This window comes from Ovis canadensis, chromosome 6 (assembly GCF_042477335.2).
Source record: "Ovis canadensis isolate MfBH-ARS-UI-01 breed Bighorn chromosome 6, ARS-UI_OviCan_v2, whole genome shotgun sequence".
NCBI lineage: Eukaryota > Metazoa > Chordata > Mammalia > Artiodactyla > Bovidae > Ovis > Ovis canadensis.
In genome coordinates, this window is record NC_091250.1 from 45,806,459 (window position 1) to 45,832,111 (window position 25,653).

The 25,653-nt window shown below is 37.0% G+C and overlaps 1 protein-coding gene across 12 annotated transcripts in view; it reads right to left on the reverse strand.

Annotated features, from left to right (window-relative positions):
• The window catches only part of BMPR1B (bone morphogenetic protein receptor type 1B), a 448,509-nt gene that overhangs the window by 118,359 nt on the left and 304,497 nt on the right, over positions 1 to 25,653 (reverse strand). For 2 of the 12 annotated variants that reach the window (XM_069593686.1, XM_069593693.1), the window contains exon 2: positions 19,301 to 19,403. The exons of 9 other annotated variants lie outside the window; for them this stretch is intronic. The gene's annotated coding sequence lies outside the window, so the exon portion shown is untranslated. Of the gene's footprint in view, positions 1 to 18,488; positions 18,626 to 19,300; positions 19,404 to 25,653 lie in introns of all 12 variants that reach the window. One more of the 12 variants, XM_069593690.1, reaches the window with a different exon arrangement.

Here is a 25,653-nt window from a genome sequence, read left to right on the forward strand (position 1 = left end):
GTGGAGAAAAGGGAACTCTCTTACACTGTTGATGGGAATGCAAACTAGTACAGCCACGATAGAGAACATTGTGGAGATTCCTTAAAAAACTGGAAATAGAATTGCCTTATGACCCAGCAATCCCACTGCTGGGCATACACACAGAGGAAACCAGAATTGAAAGAGACACGTGTACCCCAATGTTCATCTCAGCACTGTTTACAATAGCCAGGACATGGAGGCAACCTAGATGTCCATCAGCAGATGAATGGATAAGAAAGCTGTGGTACATATACACAATGGAGAATTACTCAGCCATTAAAAAGAATACATTTGAATCAGTTCTAATGAGATGGATGAAACTGGAGCCGATTATACAGAGTGAAGTAAGCCAGAAAGAAAAACATCAATATAGTATACTAACACATATATACGGAATTTAGAAAGATGGTAATGATAACCCTGTGTGCGAGACAGCAAAAGAGACACAGATGTATAGAACAGTCTTTGGACTCTGGGAGAGGGAGAGGATGGGATGATTTGGGAGAATGGCATTGAAACATGAAAAAAATAAAAAGGTGGCTTCCAAATATCTCATTGGGTTCTTCCACTATTCTTCCCCTTCCTCATCCTGTCCCTCAAACACATCAAGCATCCTCCAGCTCAGAACTCTGGGTCTCCCACTCCTCTGCCTACAACACTCTTTCCTTAGATATCTACTTAGCTCCCTCCATCACCTTCTTCAAGTCTTGGTCCCATTCTCAATTCAGTGAAGCCTCTCCTACACTCCATGAACCACTGCAACACTCCTATCCCCAAACCCCAACTAGTCCCTGTGAGACCTGTATTCCCACCATTCTAATGAAATTCTTCTTTCAAAGATGAACAAATCCAACTAATTTTTCTTACTCTGCTTTGCTTGTTTTTTCTGCTTACCACCTTTAACCAGTATAAAATTAAACATTATTTTTATTGTTAACTACTTGGCTCCCCTCACCCCTGCAGAGTGTAGGGACCCCCTGGGCACAGATCTTTGTCCACTGTTCACTTAGATTTCGCAAGCACTTACAATGCTTGCTATGCAGTAGGTGCTCAATAAATCTTTTTTCCCCCAAGTACTTCCGTTGACAAATCTTAGCTCTCACTTCCTCAAGCACCTGACCCTTACTGCCACTTTACTCCCATTTCAATTCCTTTTTCCCTGTAAATCTCTACTTGCTCTTATATTCTATCACCACCATTCTACTGAAATTCTTCTTTCAAAACTCAACAAATCCAGTGAATTCTTAGTCTTTATCCTTTCTGTCCCCCAGCAATGTGACACTGTCTCTACTTTCCCTCTTAAAATTCTCATTCATTTAAAAGTAAATTGAACACATAGAATTTACTAAGGTCTAACTAGAAGCTCTTCGTTCGGTTTTCATAATGAGGGCCTATTCATCCAAGTTTCTTTCAATCATGTTCATATAATATAGATAACCATGATTCTTTCCCAACGATTTCTTCTCTCAAATGTTTTCCTTTGTAAAGCCCAGGTTTCAGCTAGTATCATTTTGACTACGAGGCTAAACCTATTTTTTTGAACCACCACTCTCCTATTTCCAACTACAAATGCAAGTCTAAATACTATTATTACTTCTACAGCACTCCAAATTCTACCTCTCTCAACTCTGGATGTTGCCATGCTTTGCAATCACCTAGCTTTAAGCCTTTCTCATTTCCTAAGTGTTGGGCATTTTCCATTTGTTTGAGACAGAACTCTACCAAAATAAAAGGTAAAAAATTTCACAGATTCACTTTTTTGCCTTTCTAGCAGCTAGGACATGACTATAGGACCAAAATCTTCCAAATCAGATGTGCCGCTCCCAGACTTTACACAAAGCTACCAGAGAGCTCAGGGCATAGATTCTGACCAGCGCTTCCAAAGACAGCAGCACCAGGTACAGGTGTAACATCTGGACCTAGTATTGAAGATATGAGCAGGTAAGTGAGAATGCCCATGCTGAACTGGTGACACTGCTGTCCTTCTTACAAGATGAATAGTGGCCTGCAATTTTAAATACAGTTCTAGGTAGTGTCTCTTCCAAACTTGGTTCTCATTTCTTCCTGGTTGTTGTTCAATTGCTCAGTCCTGTCCAGCTCTCAGAGACCCCATGGACTGCAGCACACCAGGCTTCACCATCTCCCAGAGTTTGCTCCAATTCATGTCTATTGAATGGGTTATGCCATCTAGCCATCTAATTCTCTGTCTTCCCCTTCTCCTCCTGCCCACAACCTTTTCAAGCATCAGGTTCTTTTGCAATGAGTTGAGTCTTTGCATCAGGTGCCAAAGTAATGGAATTTCAGCTTCAGCATCAGTCCTTCCAATGAATATGCGGGGTTGATTTCCTTTAGGACTGACTGGTTTGATCTCCTTGCAGTCCAAGGGATTCTCAAGAGTCTTCTCCAGCACCACAATTCAAATGCATCAATTCTTCAGCACTCAGTCTTCTTTATGGTCCAACTCTAACATCCACACATGACTACTAGAAAAATCATATATTTGACTAGACAGACCTTTGTCAGCAAAGTGATGTCTCTGCTTTTTAATGCAATGTCTAGTTTTGTTATAGCTTTTCTTGCAAGGAGCAAGCATCTTTTAATTTCACGGCTGCAGTCACCCTCTGCAGTGATTTTGGAGCCCAAGAAAACAGTCTGTCACTGCTTCCAATTTTTCCCCACCTATTTGCCATGAAGTGATTGGATCGGATGCCATGATCTTAATTTTTTGAATGTTGAGTTTTAAGTCAGCTTTTTCACTCTTCTCTTTCAACCCTGTCAAGAGGATCTTCAGTTCCCTTCACTTTCTGCCATTAGGGTGGTGTAATTTTCATATTTGAAGTTACTGACATTTCTCCTGGCAATCTTGATTCCAGCTTGAGCTTCATCCAGCCCAGCATTTCACATGATGTACTCTACAGAGAAGTTAAATAAGCAGGGTGACAATATACAGCCTTGATATACGCATTTCCCAATTTTGAACCAGCCTGTTGTTCCATGTCCAGTTCTAATGGCTACTTCTTGATCTGTGTCCAGATTTCCCAGGAGGCAGGTAAGGTGGTCTGGTATTCCCATCTCCTGAAGAATTTTCCAGTCTGTCATGATCCATACAGTCAAAGGCTTAAGCATAGTCAACGAAGCAAAACTAGATGTTTTTGTGGAATTTCCTTGCTTTTTTCCACCATCCAACGAATGTTGACAATTTGATCTCTGGTTCTTCTGCTTTTTCTAAATCCAGCTTGTTCATATGTGAAGTTCTCAGTTCATATACTATTAGTATGAACTCTAGCTTGAAGGATTTTGAGCATTACCTTGGTTAGCATGTGAAATGACTGCAATTGTGTGGTAGTTTGAACATTCTATGGCACTGCCCTTCCTTGATACTGGAATGAAAATTGGCCTTTTCAAATCTTGTGGCCACTGTTGAGTTTTCCAAATTTGCTGGCATACTGAGTGCAATACTTTCACAGCATCACCTTTTAGGATTTGAAATAGCTCAGTTGGAATTATATCACCTCCTAGATGAATCCAGATTTCTTCCTGGATAATCTATGAACTAGCAAATATCCTCTTATTTGCTTTGTTTTCCATGTAAATTAATCATAGTTGGTTTCTGTTGCTTTCAACCTGAAATTTTGAGCAAGATATCCAGGAAGACCCAACTGATTCCCTTGGTAGAAATAATTGTTTCCTTTTCCAAACTTCCATAGTACTTGACAGGTATCATGTCTATGACACATATCTTATTACCGCATCCTTCATTATAACTATTTATGCCTACTGTCTTCCATAGGACACTTTATATTTCCTTCAGGTGGACTGCCTATCATTCATCTTTTCCTACGCTTTTCCCACTTCCCTCCTTGTTTACTTCACATATTTTTCAAAAACAAAACATTATTTTCTCACTCTTTCTGGCTCTGGAAGTTGCTCTAAATCTTCCCTTTTGTGCTTTTGATCTGACAAGGTTCCACCATCATTTTCCTGAAACTGCCTCCAAGATTCTTATTGAGGAAGTTTCTGGTGTCTCTCCAAGATTCTGTCTCTTAAGTCCTTCTCTCATTTCCATGCACCAAAGGCCCTTTTCTTCCTTTGCTCCAACAGGGAGCATCAACAAGACTGCCAAGACCATTCAGTAAGGAAAGGACAGTCTTAAACAAGCGGTTTTGGGAAAATATGAATATCCACATGTAAAAAGTAAAGATGAATCCCTACCTTATACAATATACAAAAATGAACTCTAAATGGATCAGAGAACTAATCATAGGAACTAAAATTATAAGACTCTTAAAGGAAAACATATGGGAAACGTTTCACGTTACTTCATTGGGCAATGATTCTTTGGATATGATTTCAAAAGCATAGGCAGTTTTAAAAAATAGATAAAGTAAACATAAAACTTAAAACCTCTGTGCATCAAAGAATACAATCAATAGCATGAAAAAGCAACCGAATATAGCATGAAAAAGCAACCTATGGAATGGAAGAAATCATGTAAATCATATATCTGATAAAGGGGTATTATTCAGAATATGTAAGAATGCCTAGAACTCAACAACAACAAAGAAGGAAATGGCAAGCCTCTCCAGTACTCTTGCCTAGAAAATCCCATGGACGGAGGAGCCTGGTGGGCTGCAGTCCATGGGGCTGCTACGAGTTGGACACATCTGAGCAACTTCACTGTCACTTTTTATTTTCACGCATTGGAGAAGGAAATGGCAACCCACTCCAGTGTTCTTGCCTAGAGATTCCCAGGGATGGCGGAGCTTGGTGGGCTGCCGTCTATGGGGTCGCAGAGAGTCAGACACGACTGAAGCAACTTAGCAGCAGCAGCAACAACAAAAACAAAATACAACCCAATTTTAAAAATGGGAAAAGAATTTACATAGACATTTCTTCAAAGAAGATATATAAATGGCAGCGAACACATAAAAAGGTGCTCAACATCACTAATCACTAGGGAAATGTAAATTAAAATCACAGTGAGATATCATCTCATACCCAACAGGATAGCTATTATCAACAAAAACAAAATAATTATCAGAGAGGATGTGAAGAAACTGAAACCCTGTTGTTGGGAATGTAAAATGGTACAGCTCCTATGGAAAAGAGTAACTCTTAAAAACATCATACACAGAATTACTTTATAATCTAACAATTCTACTTCTGGATATATATCCAAATGAATTGAAAGCAGAATTTTGAGAGGATAGTTACACACCCATGTGCATAGTAACATTATACACAAGGGCTAAAAGGTAATAGCAACTCAAGAGTTCTACAATAGATGAACGGATAGACAAAATATGGAATGTTCACATGATGATGTATTATTCAGCCTTTTAAGGGAAGGAAATGCTGGCATATGCTACAGAATGCATGAACCTTAAAGACATTATACTGAGTGAAATAAACCAGTCACAAAAATATAAATGCTGTTATAATATTCATATGATGAAGCCATAACCCCTCAATGTGACAGTATTTGAAGGTGGGGCCTTTTGAAGATAATCAAGCTTAAATGAGGTCATGAAGGTAAGGCCCCCATAATGGGATTAGTATCTTTATAAGAGGAGGAAGGGGATCTGAGCTAACTCTGTTGTGTTCTCTGTCTCTCTCTGCTCTATAAGGAGACAGCAGTCTAACTCCAGGAAGGGGGTCGTCACCAGGAACCGAATGTTCTGGCACCATAATCTTGGACTTTCAGGACTCCAGAACTGTGAAAAATATATGTCAGTGGTCGCTTAAGTCACTCAGTATAATGTATTATGCTACGACTGCCTGAGCAGACTGAGTTTCAACTTTGCCCAATAATGTGGACATATTTAATACTACTGAATTGTAACATGTAAAAATCATTAAGGTAGCAAATTTTATTGCATGTGTATTTTACCAAAATTAATTTTTTACAGAGGTTTTTTTTTTTTTTTTTTTAAGGGGGGTTGTGGGCAAACAACCTTTGTCCAACCCAGGCTTCCAAAATACCATATCCCAGCCGGGGTGAATCAGAGAGTTGATCTACTCCTGCCCCATTCCCATCCTCCATAACACCGTGAAGAGTGATTAACTGCTTAAAATCCTGCAGTGGCGCCATAACATTGTCTCGATCTGATCCAAGCACCTGCAACAGAAGGACCTGCCCTGCCTCGCTCTCCAGCTCCGTCTCTTGCCACCAGCCTCCATGCGCTCCATGTTCTGCTTGTATCTGCTTCTCTTGTATTCCTGCTTTTCTCTCAGCTCTCTTCAATTAAGTTCCACAAGATTTCATTGAACAAGCACTATGCATTGAGCACTTGGAGACAGGATACATAGATTAATAGAATGCTTCTATTTTCAAGAATTTAAAAGTCTAGTGGAGGGACACTCATAAAGAAATCCCTTCTACCATAATAATGTCATCTGTACTCTCAAAGAAACTCATAAATCTAAGCTTTTTAAAGTATTTTAAAGGCATACTGCTTCATGGCAAATGTGCACCCAAAATATATTTCAATTTAAAAAAATTAGAAATCCATTATTTATACTGTATAAATTCTATTTACAGGCCAAATATTAATAAAAATTTGAAAATATCAATATGAAATTTAAAAGTATGATCCAAGCATTGCACATTGATTCAAAAACTTTTGAAATATCAAAGAAACTTAAAAAGCAAAACTCAAGAGGTATATGTGGGTAAACATATATATATTTATTAACATGCAATTATGTGTCAACACTGTAACATTTTAATAGTAGAAAGGAAAAATTGCAGGTACATTTTTAAATACATTTATCACTTTTTATAACTTTAAACTTTAACTTAGGTAATTTTTCCTCTTTACTAGTTTCATAATTAAAGTTTCTCCTGCCATTTAGAGTAAACACAATTTCAGACATGGGAGAGAAGAATGACCAGTTCAAGTTCAAGGGTTCACTGCACATGAATATCCATAAATGCCCCTTGACAGTCTTGGTAGTATAATGAACCTTGCAATTACTCAGCAGGCCATCACCACAATACATGAACATAATGCTTGCAACGTCAAACAACAAAACATTATACAAATAACACCAACCAACTGTTTTGGTTCACATAGGGCTTTTGGAAACCAATTAAATTGCAACAGTTCCTCTTAAATCTTTATAAACCTGCAACGAGTTTTGCTTTACTGAGTTATGCTTATGGGAAATAATTAAAACAAAAAGGTGTTGGCATTATATACAATTGGGAGATGCCAATTAGCAAAACCCTCCTTCAAAATGACACCAGTTAATTCCAGCATGAGCCCTCTAAGTGAAATAGCCTCTCTCTTAAATAAATGCCAGTGCCTCATTGTCTCTAGGAATGTCTCCAATCATCCTATATATAACCTCCTGGGGTAAATGCTTCTGGTCCTGCCTTCCTGTTGCCTCTGCACTGAAGACATCATCTTCATTAAGTTAATTCATCTGAATCTTAGCGTGCTTTCCTTTACTCTAGGGGTTCTTCCACTGTGGTCAGGTTATTTCTGCAAGACAATCTTTGACATAGCAAAAAGTATCATCAAGTAGAAAGTAACACACAGATAAAAGATGATTAATTATTACCACCCCTAATAAAAAGTATAGAACACATCAGGCAATATATGTGCATAAAAGCAGGCATCTCATCTACCAACTTAAATATTTGAGTGGTTTGGTGGTTAAAGTATAAGACTGAAAATGAAAAACTTTATATTCTATTTAAGATAATCCATTTTAACTTATATATTCCCAGTCAATAAGCAGAAGACTGATGATGTGCAAAGTACATTGTAATACAGATAATAAGTAAGTTCAGGATTTTTAACTTCGTAAATAGCTACCCTGTGCTATTTTCATTACAAAGGGTTTATTGTTACTCAGGACATCTTCAGAATAGGCTTGATGTGATGGCTCAGCATTTATCATCCAGTTCAAAAGGAAAGATGAATAATAAAGCAAGCTGGGTTTCCCTCTCAGATCCACATACTGAGAGAAAAGCATGTAGGATTTGGTCATGAGAAATGGAGAAATTCTGGTTTTTCCCCTTCCATGTTTTTAATCAGATAACTTCAGATAACTAGTTGAACATTTCAGACTCTAAGAGATTAACTGACAAATAAATTAGCATTTATAATTTTAATTATTTTTTTAATCAAGTGAAACACATGAGAAAAAAATAAGTTAAATGAGAAAAAGGTTCTTCCCAGTTTGGAATCAAATATTTCTTTTCATTTTGTTTTACAAACAAAGCCAACTGGTCTTCTGACCCTAGAGAGTACTCAGTTCAGTTCAGTCACTCAGTCGTGTCCAACTTTTTTAATTGGCCACAGAGAAAGAAGTCATAACCTGGACTATGGATAATTTTAAGAATTTAGTTAAGAAAAATTTGCCTTTCATTTTTAAAAGCACAGACTATATACATATATAACTACAGTATACTTCACTCATTTTTTAAATGAAATCCAGAGTAATCTGGCAATTGTTATTTCTATCTAAAATAATATAGACATTATAGGGACAACTTTGAACGTTATCTAAGAATTATATGAACATTAAAGGAAAAGTATTTCAAAAAATGAGTAATGATACTCATTTTAATGAGTAACAAAAGTGAGAATATAATATATAAAGTACCTGGACTAAGAAATAGTGAGAAATCATGATAAAGTGGATGAAGTCAGTATGGACACAAAGTTATCTGGTAACTTTACAAAAATACAGCTTTACAAGGATATTTTGAAGTCTATACCTTTGTGTAATAACTGAATTATTTTTTCTATTATCATTTGGGGTTTGATTCCTCATTAAGATTACAAAATCAAACAGACAATATGTATGAAGAAAATGTTATAAATTAGAAGACACAAATATCAACCTGCATATAATGAAGTTATGCTCTATAAAATGAGCAAAGATACACTGTTACACACTGGTTATACAAGGGGCCCTCACATACTGTCAAGCGTGCTTGTGACCCAAAAAATACAATCACGAATCTATGCTAGTCATGATAAAACCTAAACAAATGTTTCATGATTATATGTGCTATCCTAAAATAGGTTATTATTACCATATCAGGTCTTTCAAACGCATAGCACAAATATGACCAATGTTCTTTACCTTCTCTCTTGGTAAATAAAACTACGGTCATCAGAAAACCATTCTAGTGAACTGACACTTTGATCACAGTTCTACAACAGATATTCAAAATATGATTCCTAATAATGTTTCTGAAAATCATTTCGAAATTGATAAGTGCATTCCAAAATGTATCCCATTTTCTCTTCTTCTGGCTAATAGGTGTATTTGAACCAACTGAAGCAGCAACTTCTAGGAAACAAGTTGAGTGCAAAGTGCTGATTCTATCAAGATACTTCACATTTCCACAGCAATGAAAGAGTGAATGAAGGCAAACCAGCCAGGTAAGCTATTACCATTTTAACCTTTTACAAGAGATATTTTCTGTTCGCAAACCATTTTTGTGGTTCAGTCGCTCAGTCTCGTCCGACTCTTTGCAACCCCATGGACTGCAGCACGCCAGGCTTCCCTGTCCTTCACTAGGGAATTGTTAGATCTTTCTTAATAAATTAGATCTAATAAATCATTAGATCTTCCTTAATTCCTCTCTTTCTCTCAGGTCTTAGATCCAATACATTATATTACGACTTGGTAGTACTATATCCAAAATATATCCCAAATTGAACCACTTTTCAGCACTTACACTGCAAAAATTCTAGACTAAATTACAGTCCTGCAGAAACTCATAGAATAGCCTCCTCTTTAGGATACTGATTCCATACGTCCTGCCTCAGACGGAGTACTCCACTCAGCAACCAAAGAAACATCTGCAAAGTGTAAATCAGATGCTACTTTCCTACTTAAAACCTCCAATTACAAACAAAACCATACTTGCTGCTGTGGCCCACATGTTTCAGCCCCTGCCTACTTCTTTGACCTCATCTCCTATCACTTTCCCCTTTGCCCAGTATGTCCTCTGAATGCTGGTGTTCTCTTTAGCCCCCGAGCACAACATAGTCCTTTAATCTCACGGTCTCTTCATTTGTCCCTCACCTTATTCTCATCATTTAGATTTCAGTTCTGTGGCCATCCTAAGAAAAGTAACCGCCAGCTTTTCTAACATCTTCAGGCCATGTCTGATTTGACGATCCCTGGTTTGTATTTATTAGCCGTTTCCTTCTAAATATCAGCACTTGGAAGCAGGTACTTTGTCATGGTCACTATAAAATCCAAAGCATCTGTAACTGTGCCCGGCACACAAGAGAGACAATTGACATTCATGGGATGAATGAAGTAAGTTGCATTCTCTGTGCTGATACTGCATTTACAGATACCATGAACGCTTGTGGACTGTGTTCTAGAATAGCTTAGACCACAGACTGAGTAAACAGGAGGGCAGTCCTTACAGAGGTAGACGCAGCGGATTACAGAGGAAAGTACCAGGGCCGGACACGCCTCTCCCAAGACCGTGAGGCTTCTTAAGTTTGCAACAGCGTTGATCTTGGAAGGAGAAGACAGTCAGTAGAATCCTAGAGTGGGGAACCCCTAAAAGGCTGAGGCACTCACCTAGCAGATAAAATTTTAATCTGAAATGCAATAAATACCTTCCATTGTCAAGATCAACCACCTCTCATCAAAGAGAAAATGGAGTTTTCTAAAAGCAAAATCAGATAAATCAATTCACGTTACATTTTCCTTTAACGGACAAAGACTAGGCAGTGTGCAAATATAGACTCTAATATATTAGCTGCTAGAATCATTATTCAAGTAGCTAGAAGTGTTGGCCTCATAGGCTAAATTACAGACAGATTCAGCAATTCTTAATTCAACAGTTATATTAATAAGCAGTGTCATCTTGCTGGTTTTAAAATAGAATTTTTAGTGTGGTCTAATAAAAAGGGCATTAGACTAAGGGTCACAGATTCCATCTCTACCACAATTAATCCCTCTTAGCATCAGTTCTTGCTAAAAACTTATTCCTCACAATACTGTCATACTGAACAAATGACAGAACATATGTGAAAGCGTGTAACCTATAAGATATTGCTCAGTATTTAAGTCTTCACATGAGGACTTCTTGTATTATATACTTCCTCATTCATGTATATAAGCATGCATATATTAAAATGCATTTTGTGTGAGAGGTCTGTTTCATTTGTGGCATAGGCTTCAAAGCCAGAGAACCAGAAAATGTATTACGCAAATGCATATAAACTTATTTTAAAAGAAGTGAGTGTTGAAGGCTTGCCATCATTGCTTTGAGATCTGAAGTAACTTCAAGAGTCTCTGACATAAGAGTTGGAAAGAACATATAAATTGAAAACATTTTACCATACTAGAAGTTTTGTTGGCAGGCATGCTATATAGGAGAAGGCAGAAGTCTCTAAGGAGAGGAAAGAAAGGTATGGAGCAAAGTTTGGGGGTTATGTGTGTTTAAATGTGTTAGGTTTCATTTATTTTGAGCCCTATGGACTTTTCATTTGAAATGGTAAATAATTTCACAGAAGAGACTAAAGTTAGTGGCAATTTTATGGTAAAGAAAATATACTTGTTCTTGGGCTTCCCCGGTAGCTCAGCTGGTAAAGAATCCCTGCAATGCAGGAGACCCTGGTTCGATTTCTGGGTTGGGAAGATCCCCTGGAGAAGAGATAGGGTAGTATTTTGGCCTGGAGAATTTACGGGGTTGCAAAGAGTCAGACATGACTAGCGACTCTGACTTTCACTATGGAGGTCAAGAAAGCATTCAAAGTTTTCCTCATTTTTAACTACAGAGTATGATACTCCTAACAGAGTAGCTTCCATTCACTGTATCTAACCTGAGCTCCAAGACATTATTGATAATCCATAACACAGACCTTTCTGCAATAAATAGGGTTGTTCTCGTTAGTCCTGTCACAAGGAAAACAAACTTTAAAAATGGCAACCCACTCCAATATTCTTGCCTGGAGAATCCCACGGACAGAGGAGCCTGGTGGGCTACAGTCCAAGGGGTCGCAAAGAGTCGGACACAACTGAGCAACTTCACTTCACTTCAACTGATTTAAATTAGCAGTAGTAGTTTTATGTATATACTACTTGAATATTGTAATAGTCATATATTAACTTAATTCCATATTCTTTTTATAAACTCAAATTTCAGAAACTCCACTGATGTTACAAAGAGAGTTGTAAATATAGCATTTATAAACACCACAGAAATAAAAACATTTTCTTGTCATAGACAATAACACTAAAACTCTGGACTGGTGTATCGTGATTTTTTTACAGGGTAAATAGCAAAGATTACCTAGAACTTCAATACAATTTCCTTCAATTTCATCTTTTGTTTCAAATATTGAATTATCTGCCAAAATTCACAGAAAAACTGTACCAAATCATTATATATAATTTCTAGTATTCTAAAAAAGTATACCCTACCAGAATTTGAGAAATGCTGATTAAGATAGTTACTTAATCAGTGTGGTTAGAAAACACACCTATTTGGATGCTTACTAGTAACAGTGCACAAAAAGATACTTTTTGAAAGCCACTTCCCTAAGACTTGCTTCCAAATGGAGAGTGTTCACATTTTCTTTCCATTAAAACAAAGTGGCTCTGTAACAACCATAGGACCCTGTGCCCTAAAAGAAGTTTCATTCACATCTATTTTTACACACAGGTTTCCTTATAAAATATACTGCAGTGACCCAGCTGAGTGAGCCTTCGTGTTTCTGTAGACAAAACCTCCTGCCATTGAACAAGCTCTCCACCACATTGCTGACCACAGTGCCTGTCCTATTTCTTCTCTCCCAGGGAATAAGATACATATATATACATAAATTACTGAATTGTCCTGCAACCAAGTTACTTCTCATTTACTTAGAAAGCTATCTTTTATGAATACATAATGTTGAGAAATCTTTCCACTCCTCACACACTCAGTACACATTCATTTTCTGCTGAGATCTATAAATATGTGTTTTACCAATAATATTTGAAGATAGGCCAGTTCCAAAAGCAAACAAGTATCCCTATTTCCACCAATGTTCATACAGCATTAACATAATATTAGTTCTAAATTTCTTATGTACAATGGTAGGTTCAGAAACATTTTTATGCTCTACTGCTTACAGACACACTATATATAGTATATGTAAAATATTACATATTTTAAAACATTTTACATAGCATGTCTGCTCTATTACATACGAAAGTCAGTAGGAACTGATTTAGTGACTTTTAAAAGACCAATGATGAATACTAGCAGGCCAAAAAAAGCATCTGAAATATAGTGCTGAGGATATATTTAGTTGCATTAATATCATGAAAGAAAAATAATGAGCAAATGAAACTTAAATGGTTTAATCTGGAATCAGGTTATTGTTCTTATAGTAAATATACACCTGATATAAATTCTATCCACTAATCATAATTAATGAAAGATTACATATGAATAAAAGATGAGGATCAGTTTTTCAAATCAGATGAACTGAAGCCTGACTAGTTGTTGGGTTAAAATCCACTTAAAAATCTCTAACATGTAGCTACTTTAGATCAAAGAAACCACACAAGCTTTACAAAAAGAACAGCATACAACATGGCACACACCACACTGATCACACTGTATTCTTTCTAGGCCACGTTAACACTACACTGTCTTCAATTTTGAATATATAATAAAAACTGAAATGAAACCTAGAGAATTTGTAACTGCTCTTTCCTATACTTTCGACCTTCCCACAAGAGTAACTTTCTTCCCTAGTTTTATTTAGACACACTTGACATATAACATTGTATTCGTATAAGGTGTACAACATAAGGATTTGATATATGCATATATTGCTAAGTGATCACCACATTTCAGTCAACCATTTAGTTTGCATTACTGTAGTTAATGTTTATTCTCTCACATAGTGAATTACTTTTTATTCTTTCAGTATAAAATTATAATTTGAAAGAGAGCGAAAGTGATAAAAATTAGGAATATGTTATTTATCGATCAATCCCATACAACCCAATACGTGGATTTGCTGTTGTTTTTTAGTGGCTAAGTCATGTCCTACTCTTTCGCAACCCCAATGGGCAGTAGCCCACCAGGCTCCTTCAACTCGTGGGATTTTCCAGGCCAAGAATACTAGGGTGGGTTGCCATTTCCTTCTCCAGCGGATCTTCCCAACCCAGGGATCGAACCTGCATCTCCTGCATTGGCAGGCGGATTCTTTGCCACTGAGCCACCAGGGAAGCCCAATATAACTGTTGGCTTAAAGACAGCATCTCTTTATAAACTCTCCGGAATCTTCACAATCCATTGATTATAAATGTGTAGTGTTTCATGAGTAAAAGGGCAGATTTCTAATCCCAGTAATATAAACATTCAGGTGACACATAATTCTTTTTCATGGGGAAATTGTCCTGTGTCTTTTAGAGAGTTTTTAGCAGCATCCATCATTTCTACTCATTAGACACCAGTAGTACCCTTTCCCAGTGGTAAAAATAAGAAATGTCTTGAGACTGCCAAAACTGCTCCTGGGTTGAGAACCACAGATTTGGATTTCTATTTTAATTGTAAATCTAAACTAAGTCAAGTAAATATTATCTGATAAGGCACAATAGTAGTATTATGAAATGTCATTATTGTAAACTATAAGTATATAATTAACATCCAAGTTCATATAAATCTATATTTTTATCTCAAATAAAACTTAAATTTTTTATCAATACTCAAATAACACAAGTTTTTATCAACACTCAAAACTTAAGTGTTACAATATCTCAAATAACACTTAAATTTTTATCAATAACAGAAACTTTTATCAAAGAACCAACAGCAGAAGTAACTATTTCTGATTTTCCAAAAATATCACCCAATTAAATGCTTCCTTTCACCATTTGAGGAAGGTTTATTTTGGTTTTGGTCTGGACTAAAATGGCTGGAAGTACAGGAAGTTTTATCTAAAAAATGAACATAGACTAAGTCTTATAAACTTGCCCTAGTGCTATTTCCTATCATAGCTCCTGTTTGTTTACATTAGAGTTCTTATAAATTGGGTGTTATTTCCTTTCCACTAAGTTTCAAGGTATTAACAGCCAAGGAGGTGTTTTTTGACTTTTTCCTCCTTCATTTTCTCGCACTTCCCCCAAATAAATAATGCACTGCTTGTAACACAATTTTAAGACTGGTCCCCAGACTTCAAAATTATTGTGAATTTATTTTTACCTAAATCTTTACCTTACTTGAAAGCCTAACATTCTCTTTAAAATGGAAATTAGTAAAATAGGCATCTGCTAGTAGGTACCTACTTTCCAACAGAATCATTTATCTAGTCATTTCACAGCTAAAACTTGCAAATTCTTAAGTAAATCAGTTCCATTTATTTTGACTTCCTGCCTAGGCTCTCCATTCCAGAAAAAACATTACTCTAATATTTTCATCTATTAAGTACTCTTAAAATTCATGTCCCTATTTAAGCATATTTCTTACCCTCACTCCAAAAAAGAGGGGCACAATCAAAGGAAGCATAGATTTAGTTCATTTCTCTGGATAGTTATCCTTGTCTGGCTTTAAAGAAGCACAAGGTATGTCCATTAGTGACTTCCATTTGTGTGAGTTCAGAACTAGCATGGTGAAACAATTGGCTTTGTACGCAATCTGCAGCAGTGTCTGACAAGTGCAAAACTGTCCTTGTCCAGTGAACTTTCAGTGAAAAGCTGTTGAAAGTTCATGCACCCCAAATGCACATTCATTATAATTAAACAAGAAGATTACACAGACATTGCTGACAAGGATTATCAAAATAAAACAGCGCCACCTGCCCCTTGCTCTCCCATTAATTAGTATGGAGTCTGAGGTGCCAATTAACAAGAAGCAGAAAAGGATCAGTAAACACAGCTCAAGCTGAACTTGAAGATTAACCCTTCCAGTTCAGGTCCCATTTCTTAACCATACTATGTTGATTTAACTATGCAAGTCAAAATAAAATCTTGGACTATTTTTTTAAGAAAAACATTATCATTAAGAAGACAATTCTGTTGTATAAAATAATTCCCAAAATAGCCAATCCCAAAGTTCATATAATTCCATGAACAAGGGGCCATTCAATATTTCACAGAGATGCAGAATACCAAATAATCCAGGTAATACCAGTGACTAAAATACTTCCACATTATAAATTACAAATCTATGGTAGTTAATATTAACTCTGAGAAACAACTAGGATACTGTATGCTTAGTAGCAACTAGCAACCCCTCCCACCTGCCCCCTGCTACTAAAGAGCACTTCAGGGGCCTAAGATTGGAATTTTTTTAAGTAAATAAATGGCTTCATTACTGGTTTTATGGGAACTATTATTAGTTACTTTAAAATTTAACTATTCACTCTTTTTAAAAATACTTTCCAAAAACAATATATTTATATCCATACAATTCCCAACTTGATTCATAACTTCTCTATAGACAGTATTATTATTCTGGAAACCTAAAATTATTTCTTAATAAAAATGTATTCTAAATGCAAATTATCAACAAAATTAAAATGCAAATTTTCTTACACTGATACATGCACATAAGTGACTCATACTAGGACCCTGGAATTCTCATCCCAAAGAACCAGAGTGTACATCCTTTGGATCAGTTCAGTTCAGTTGGATCTGACTCTTTGCCACCCCATGGACTGCAGCACGCCAGATCTCCCAGTCCAACACCAACTCCCGGAATTTACTCAAGCTCATGTCCATCGAGTTAGTGATGCCATCCAACCATCTTATCCTCTGTCATCCCCTTTTCCTCCACCTTCAATCTTTCCCAGCATCAGAGTCTTTTCAAAGGAGTCGGTTCTTCACATCAGGTGGCCAAAGTATTAGTTTCAGCTTCAGCATCAGTTCTTCCAATGGATATTCAGGACTGATTTCCTTTAGGATAGATTGGTTGGATCTCCTTGCAGTCTAAAGGACTCTCAAGAGTCTTCTCCAACACCACATTTCAAAAGCATCAATTCTTCGGCGCTCAGTTTTCTTTATAGTCCAACTCTCACATTCATACATGACTACTGGAAGAAGCATAGCTTTGACTAGATGGACCTTTGCTAGTAATGTCTCTACTTTTTAACATGCTGTCTAGGTTGGTCAAAACTTTTCTTCCAAGGAGCAAGTATCTTTTAATTTTATGGCTGCAATCACCATCTGCAGTGATTTTGGAGCCCAAAAAATAAAGTCTGTCACTGTTTCTCCATCTATGTGCCATGAAGTGATGGGACTGGATGCCATGATCTTACTTTTCTGACTGTTGAGATTTAAGCCAACTTTTTCACTCTCCTCTCTCACTTTCATCAAGAGGCTCTTTAGTTCTTCACTTTCTGCCATAAGTGTGGTGTCTTCTGCCTATCTAAGGTTATTGATATTTTTCCCAGCAATCTTGATTCCAGCTTGTGCTTCATCCAGTCCAGCATTTCTCATGATGTATTCTGCATTTAAATTAAATAAGCAGGGTGACAATATATGGCCTTTGGATGGCCAAGAGTAATCAGTTACTGCCCAAGGGCTTCCCAGGTGGCCCAGGAGTAAAGAATCTGCATACCAATGCAGAAGACACAAGAGACAGTGCTTGAACCCTGGGCTGGCAAGATCCCCTGGAGAAGGAAATTGCAACCCACTCCATTATTCTTGCCTGTAGACTCCCATGGTCAGAGGAGCCTGGTGAGCTACAATCCACGGGGTCACAAAGAGTCAGGCACGACTCAGCACGAACACACCCACACCTGCGAGACAGGGTTCAGACAAGAAGGCTGAGACGTCCACGTATATGCAAGATAAGTGCCTTATGTTGTGGTAAGAAGGTGGGAGGAAGAACAAGGATTGTGTGTTTTGGCCAGGGTCAGATCATCTTTCCCAAGGCAGCAGTAGTCCAACACAAAATTCAAGTAAATCTGGGAACTCTACAGTGAAACTTGGACTTTCTATTTGTCTCATTGGAAAAATCTTAAAAAAGCAGTATTGCCAGAGAGGGGCACTGCTTGAATGGTTTGCTGATGATTGAAGAGTAACTCTGCAGACTCATTTGGGCGTTTTAGTTGATGTCTTGTACAGTGGTTATACTGTGCTAAGTAGCGTCAGTCATGACCGACTCTTTGCAACCTTACAGGCTGTAGCCCACCAGGCTCCTCTGTCCATGGGATTCTCCACGCAAGAATACTGGAGTGGATTGCCATGACCTCCTCCAGGGGATGTTCCCAACCTAGGGATCAAACTCGCATCTCTTAGGTCTCCTGCACTGGCAGGTGGCTTTCCAGGTGGTGCTAGTAGTAAAGAACCCTCTTGCCAAAGAAGACGACCTAAGAGATGTAGGTTTGATCCCTGGGTGGGCAAGATCCCTTGGAGTAAGAAAAGGCAACCCATTCTAGTATTCTTGTCTGGAGAACCCCCAAGGACAGAGGAGCCTTGTGGGCTACACTCCATAGGGTTGTAAAGAGCTGGACACAACTGAAGCAACTTACCACACACAGTGAGGTTAAGGAAAGAGCACAAGATGGATGAGCAGCTGAATCCTGGGTGGAGAGTAGAGCCTCCTCTCACACAAAGCAAGAGAAAGTGGGCCTTTTCCCTGGAATTGTCAGTTGATTGGAAGAAGATGCTGGAAAAGCAAAAAAGGAGAATATTCTTCCCTGTCCTTCTCTTGTCTGACCATTGCTATGAGGTCTCCCTAAGATAAACCATAGTCCTTTGTGGAAAGGCAATTATTTTGAATTTGTGCTATACTCAGTTATTTGGCATAATCTATTTCTTTATGTATATTTTCCTAATAGTTGGTTAAACAGTATATTTTTCAGGGCATGAGGATAAACATATTTTACTTAACAGAATGTTAGTTTAATTTATAAATTTTAAATATCATGACATAAGGTATGTAGTTTTCCATTTGTACCCTTGCTGTAGCCTCTGCAAAAATTAAGACTAGATCTGGAAAATACTTTGCAAGTACTTTGATAAAGCCCTTCGTCTCTCTCTTTCCATGCTCCTCTTGTCTCTTGTTCCTACAATCTGTATGTAACTGCATGTGTTCAAAAATAGTGCAAGACTACAGTCTAGATTAGATTAGATTAAATTAGCATCATCTCATCTAGAGTCTCGGAAAAGGCAATGGCACCCCACTCCAGTACTCCTGCCTGGAAAATCCCATGGATGGAGGAGCCTGGAAGGCTGCAGTCCATGGGGTCGCTGAGGGTTGGACACGACTGAGCGACTTCACTTTCACTTTTCATTTTCGTGCATTGGAGAAGGAAATGGCAACCCACTCCAGTGTTCTTACCTGGAGAATCCCAGGGACGGGGGAGCCTGGTGGGCTGTTGTCTATGGGGTCACACAGAGTCGGACACGACTGAAGTGACTTAGCAGCAGCAGCAATCTAGAGTCTAGAGAAGCATCAGCAAAGTTTGTAAATCTTTGTAAAGAGTCTAGAGAAGCATCAGCAAAGTTTGTAAAGTTTTTTACAATCCTTTGTAAAAGGATTCTTTTACATTCTCAAAAAAATAATAAGGACCAGAAAAAAATTTGTTTATTTTTGTTTATGCTTGTTTTGGTTTTGATTTACTGTATTAGAAATGAAAACTGAGGCATTTATAAAACATTTATTTATTTAATTCATTTTAAAGTAAAAATATCTACTATATATTATCATTAATATTTTCATAAAAATAACCACATTTCCTCAAATAAAAGTAATTTGGTGAGAAGTATCCAGTTTAACAGAAGTTATATTCTCAACTTTGCTTCTGCTTTCAATATGTTATGTGATAAGTTGTTGTGGCTGGAGTATATGAAGACAAGTCTGTCTCCCAGAGATTAAAAAACTTTAAAAGGGGGAAATGTTTTAAAAGCTTTTTCCTATATTGTGGATTTTCTTCCAAAATACTACACCAAAACTCAGCATAGAGTAGTTTCTTAAAGTTTAGTTGTACTGTAGAATCTGAAATATAACAATGAAATATTGTAGTCTTTTACATTAAAATCTTTCTACTCCCTTGCACTATGAGTAGATCGTTTATTCATTTATAGTTGTATAATATCACACACTGATCCACACAGAGCTTGGAAACATTAACACATTTCCTTATATAATAACAAAAGAAAGGTCACATTTGTTAATATCATTAACAAATATTATTTGTCACCAATATCATTAAAAGAGATTTAAAAAATTTATATACTCTCAAGTTCATGGTGATGAAAACGTTTTCCAAAATCTGAGTTTTTATTTGGATTTTCACCTGAAAGCTCAGATTTTATCAGTAGAACAAATACAGTCCATTATTTTTCTTGATAAGCTTAGTTCATTATTTTCAAGGAAATGTCCACCAAATATCCAAGTCTAAACTGTCACAGTTTGTCAGTCATTCTTTCATGTTACAGTGATGATCCAATAAAAGGAACTAGTTCTGCAACAATTCCTTAAATAAAAGCATCGTCCTTCACTACGCGGGAGAAGGTCAAGCATACTTTCATTTTATCACAGAGAAGATGAACATAAGGCATGCACTCAAAGGTTGGGATTTAATGACGTGATAATTTCTACTACTATTATTAAGAACATTTTAAGTTAAATGTTTTTCTTTTTTTTCTTCAAGGGATTGGCAGTGAGGAACCCGGTGGTGATTATACATCTGCAGCCACTGCCTTGGTTGGTGCCGAGACATCCACATTTTCCCCACCATTGCTTTTAAACCATGTGAGCAAATATCAGCACAGTGAAAAAGGCAAATAACATCTAAGTATTATTATTAAAGTAGTTTTGAATTCAGAAATGCCCTAAAAGGTTCCTCAGAGTTCTCAGGGATTCACAGACCGTATTTTGAGAGCCACAGTTCTGGCTGCCCCTTCTCTTCACGCGTCAGGGCTCCCACTGGGACAATGAGCATCACCTCACAGCCCCTGCTCCCCCAAAGTCCTTCTGGACAATGCTCAGTGTAATGCTGAACCATTTTGTTATTAGTGGAGTGTATCTTTTTTAACCTATATTTAAGGGAAAAGGTCACTGGGAAACACTGACATTTCAAAAAGGCATTAGTACTGAAATCAGGAGATCTGAGTTCTAATTAAGCCTGGTAATAAAATCCTACAATTCTAATCACCTAATCTCCAGGAATCCATTTTATGTCTAAAATACTTAGAGATGTATAAAGTCTCTTTAAAAATGCTGATGTTATAAAATCAGATAAATGAGTCAGTTTAATCTCACTCTACATAAAACAGAGTATTCAATCACCCCCCAAAATGTTCCACAGCCAGATTAATGAGCTTTTACTTTGTAAACTGCAATATAAACTGAAGAGGAATGTAATTCAATTAACCAACTGAATATTAGTTGGGGTTCAGAATAATATTAAAATTTGAATAGCTTCATCAAGTTCATGTAGCTGAGTTTTTTCAGTTTTTTAAATCACAGTAGGCAAACCCCAGAAAAGATGATTTCTATCAATCTAATTGTTCTTAATAGCTTTGAATCTACAAAAATCTGCCAACCATAAGATAGTCTGGCTTCTGAATTTGGATGCTGATATAACATTTGCTGAATTAACAAATGTTTATGCTAATCATAGAATTTAGAATTAGAAGAGACTTTAGAGTTAACTTAGTAACAGAAAGTCAAATATTTTGCCTTTCTTTCTTGCTGTCTCAACTATTGCAGAAACACTTATTCATTCATCTAACAAATATTTATTTAGCACCTACAGCCTGTCAGGCACCATTATAAGCTCCAGGCACTGCGATATATAAAACAGCCCCTGGTCTAATTTAACACCATATTTTTTTCCTACTGACACAGACACAGCCTCAGAATCCTCAAAGCACTGGATGAAGGAACTGTGCCATGCCATGCTTAGCTGTGTCCAACTCTCTGCGACCCTACGGATTGTCCCACCAGGCTCCTCTGTCCATGGGACTTTCCCAGGCAAGGATAATGGAGTGGGTTGCCATTTCCTCCTCCAGGGGATCTTCCCAGCTCAGGGATTGAATCTGAATCTCCTGAGTCTCCTGCATTCCAGGCAGATTCTTTACCACTGAGCCACTGGGGAAACTTGCATGAAGGAATCACTGTTCATCAAATTTGCACTCAGATTTTTTTTAGGCTTATAGTGTCTGACATGATGCCAGATGCTACAGGAGATCCCAGAGAAATAAAAGGTAACAGTTTCCACAGAAAAACTATCATCTATATGATTTTATAATATAAAAATGCCAACTTTACAAAATAAAATAACAAGTACAGTTCAGTTCCGTTGCTCAATCGGGTCCAACTCTTTGCGACCCCATGAATTGCAGCATGCCAGGCCTCCCTGTCCATCACCAACTCCCGGGGTTCACCCAGACTCACATCCATTGAGTCAGCGATGCCATCCAGCCATCTCATCCTTGGTCGTCCCCTTCTCCTCCTGCCCCTAATCCCTCCTAGCATCAGAGTCTTTTCCAATGAGTCAACTCTTCGCATGAGGTACAACATACATCTAGATTTCAATGTAGGTTAATGACATCACACAGTATCTATTTTCTAATTTATCACCTCCTTACCCTTACTCTTTTCTTCTATAGCACGTATAAGTAGTACTGTTCCAAATCTAGTTTTCTCTAATCATTGTTAAGAACATCGTTCACTACCCTGTGTGTGTATATATATATGTGTGTGTGTGTGTGTGTATATATGTGTGTGTGTATATATATATGTGTGTATATATGTGTGTGTGTATATATATATATATATATATATATATATATATATATATATAAACAAAACAAAAAAGCAGGGTAGTCTTACTACCTATTTTCTCAGGCAAGTCAGCTTTCTCCAGAGCACAAATAGTTGGCCTCGGGCAGCATCTCTGCATGGGGTGGGCTCTCTCTTATGTGAAGCCCATTCATGTGGGTCCTTTAGTACTCACCCGTACCTGTAAGTCAGCCAAGGAAGCAAATGTTCATGTTTTCTCAAAGGAAAATCAGATAAAAATCATTGTATCCAAAATAAAATCAGTTCGAGGAAATACATGAGGAACTAGCCATGCAGAGTTCAAGCTAGAAAATTAACTATAAAAATAAAATACTATGACTTTTACATAATCAAATTGGATAGACATAGAGTTATTGTTGGAGGGGAAAAATAACTGTTGAAAGTCAGATTTATTGAATCTCTTTCTCTATTTTGTATATCCTAATTCACCTTAAAGACCACACAATATTTCTTCAATTCAATAACCAGTTATTCAATGAAAAAGTTGCAACACATAAGACAAACACTTTTAAAAATAACAATATAAATATCCTATTTAGAAAACTGATTTCAAATTGTCAGTATTATAAAGTTTAGCCTTCTGAGAGCTCTTTTAAAAATGCTTTCTTTCTTATTTCTGATAGGTTCCTATATATTTTTATGAGAGACAGCATCACTTACCCAAACTTTGCTAATTATTAAGATACTCTTTTCTCAGAAATTTTGTTCTTTCCTCCAAGTACTATTGTATTATTGTCTTTGTACAAATACTTTTAGTATTTGTATTGTAGTAATGTCTTTGTACTAAGTAGTATTGTCTTTGTACAAATACTTTTAATTTGACCAGCATTATAAAAGTCTATGTTTAAGATATAGTTAATGAAGGACAGATGTTTAAAACACAGTTCACAATGAAGTTGTAAATACTGCTAGTACAGTAAATTCTGTGATTAATTTTAGTCTGTTTATGCAATAAGGATATTTACACAGCTGGTAAAGCACTAAAAATAACTGTCCTATGTAATGTTAATTCAAATCAATATTCATTAGAAGCAGCATAGGTACAATCATACCAGAGAATCTACAGGCTGGGTTAGTGTTTATGCTTAAGATTAAAAATAAATGAAATATATAAAGATTCAATTTCTCTTGTATTAATAGCACTGTAAATGACTGAAATAATCAACAATGTATTCACTTGTGATCTTGAACAAATAAATGCCTAACTTTCTCCTTCTGCCTAAAAACATATACAGTTCCTAGAACAGATCTAAAGGTTCTGGATATATGTGTACATCCATAGACTTCCCTGGTGGCTCAGACGGGAAAGAATCTACTGCAATGCAGGACACTCGGGTTTGACCCCTGGGAAGATTCCCTAGAGAAGGGAATGGCTACCCATTCCAGTATTCTTGCCTGGAGAATTCCATGCAAGCCTGGAGGAGGCTACAGCCTGCCAGGCCACAGCCCATGGGATTGCAAAGAGTTGGACAGGACTGAGTGACTAACACACACACACAGAACTTTTTCAGTTGATTCCTTAGTTCCTCAATTAGACTAAACCTCAGTCTAAAATATTCATGGAAATATTCAAATTTCTTCATGAAGCCATGCATTTTGACTTAATGTGTTAAGAATAAGATAGGATTATCTTTTTCCTTTTTCAATGGGGTTAACGAATTTGAAAGGTATCTATCAGGGACATTTCAAGATGAGGCAATTGTATGTAAAATTTATAACCAAAGAGCAATATTCATTTTTCTACTTTCGTTGATATCTTCAGTTGAATTCATGAGACAAAAATAGGCTAGTCATCACCCATTAACCATTCTTTTCTTCATCCCTGGCAACAGAATCCTGGCTTTTGAGGGTAGCAACATACTCAGCTAGAAGACTGTGATGTAATCCTTTGATTCAAAGTTTGTCATGAAATTTAACCAGAGTTGAGAATCTTGAACTGCTGCTCACAAAAAGGTACTTGACCAAATTATTTGTTCATAAGATCTGTCCCTTCTGCCTCTTTCCAGTGACCTAGAAATTAGACATGACAGCAGGAATGATAATAGCCACTAAGGACCAAAAAATATTTTTTTGGAGATGGAAGCCATGTGCTAGGTTGGTAGAATAGGAAACTAGAAAAAGATGGATCCCTGATGTCTATGGAACTGCCACAATCTATCTGGGCTGCCTGCCTCTGGACTTCTTTAGGTGAAAGAGAAATAACCTTTTATTTTTCTACTATCATTTCCAGTTCCCACTAATTATATCCAATACAATTCCTAAATGATAGAAAGCATAGATCCACAATGAGAAACTAAATATATGCCTCTACCATGTGTTATAGTCATGTCTTTATATAAATCTATACATAACTGTTATAAAACTGACATATCTTTAACCTATATGGACACCAACACTCAGCCTGAAACAAATCTTCCTTAGCTATTACTAAACAATTTGAATGGTTTCCTTATTACAAGACATAAAATGAAGATACATCATTGTTCTGGATTAAAGGGTTATGGAACTCTTGGTTGCAAAGATTATTCCAATTCCCTGGAGTTTGAATGACTGTTCTAAGGGAGTAGCTAAATAAATCTTCGAATGGATCAAGTAATTGCTAAGAAAGAGAATCCTAACTCCATTCTCTTTGAAGTTAGGTAGTTTTGGGATTTTTTTAATGAACTGGAATGATTCTGAGAGCAAAGGACACCAAGACACTAAAAACAAACAGAAAAAGCATCAAGATCATCCCAATGATGGAGTTGTTAGAGAATGTTTACGATATAGCAGGTAACTGAGGATGTAAGCTTCTCCAAAACGGACAGAGCATCACTTCGGGGCAAGCAAGGCACCGTGCCAGCAGAAATAGAAAACACAGCAGTGAATGACATCCACTGGAA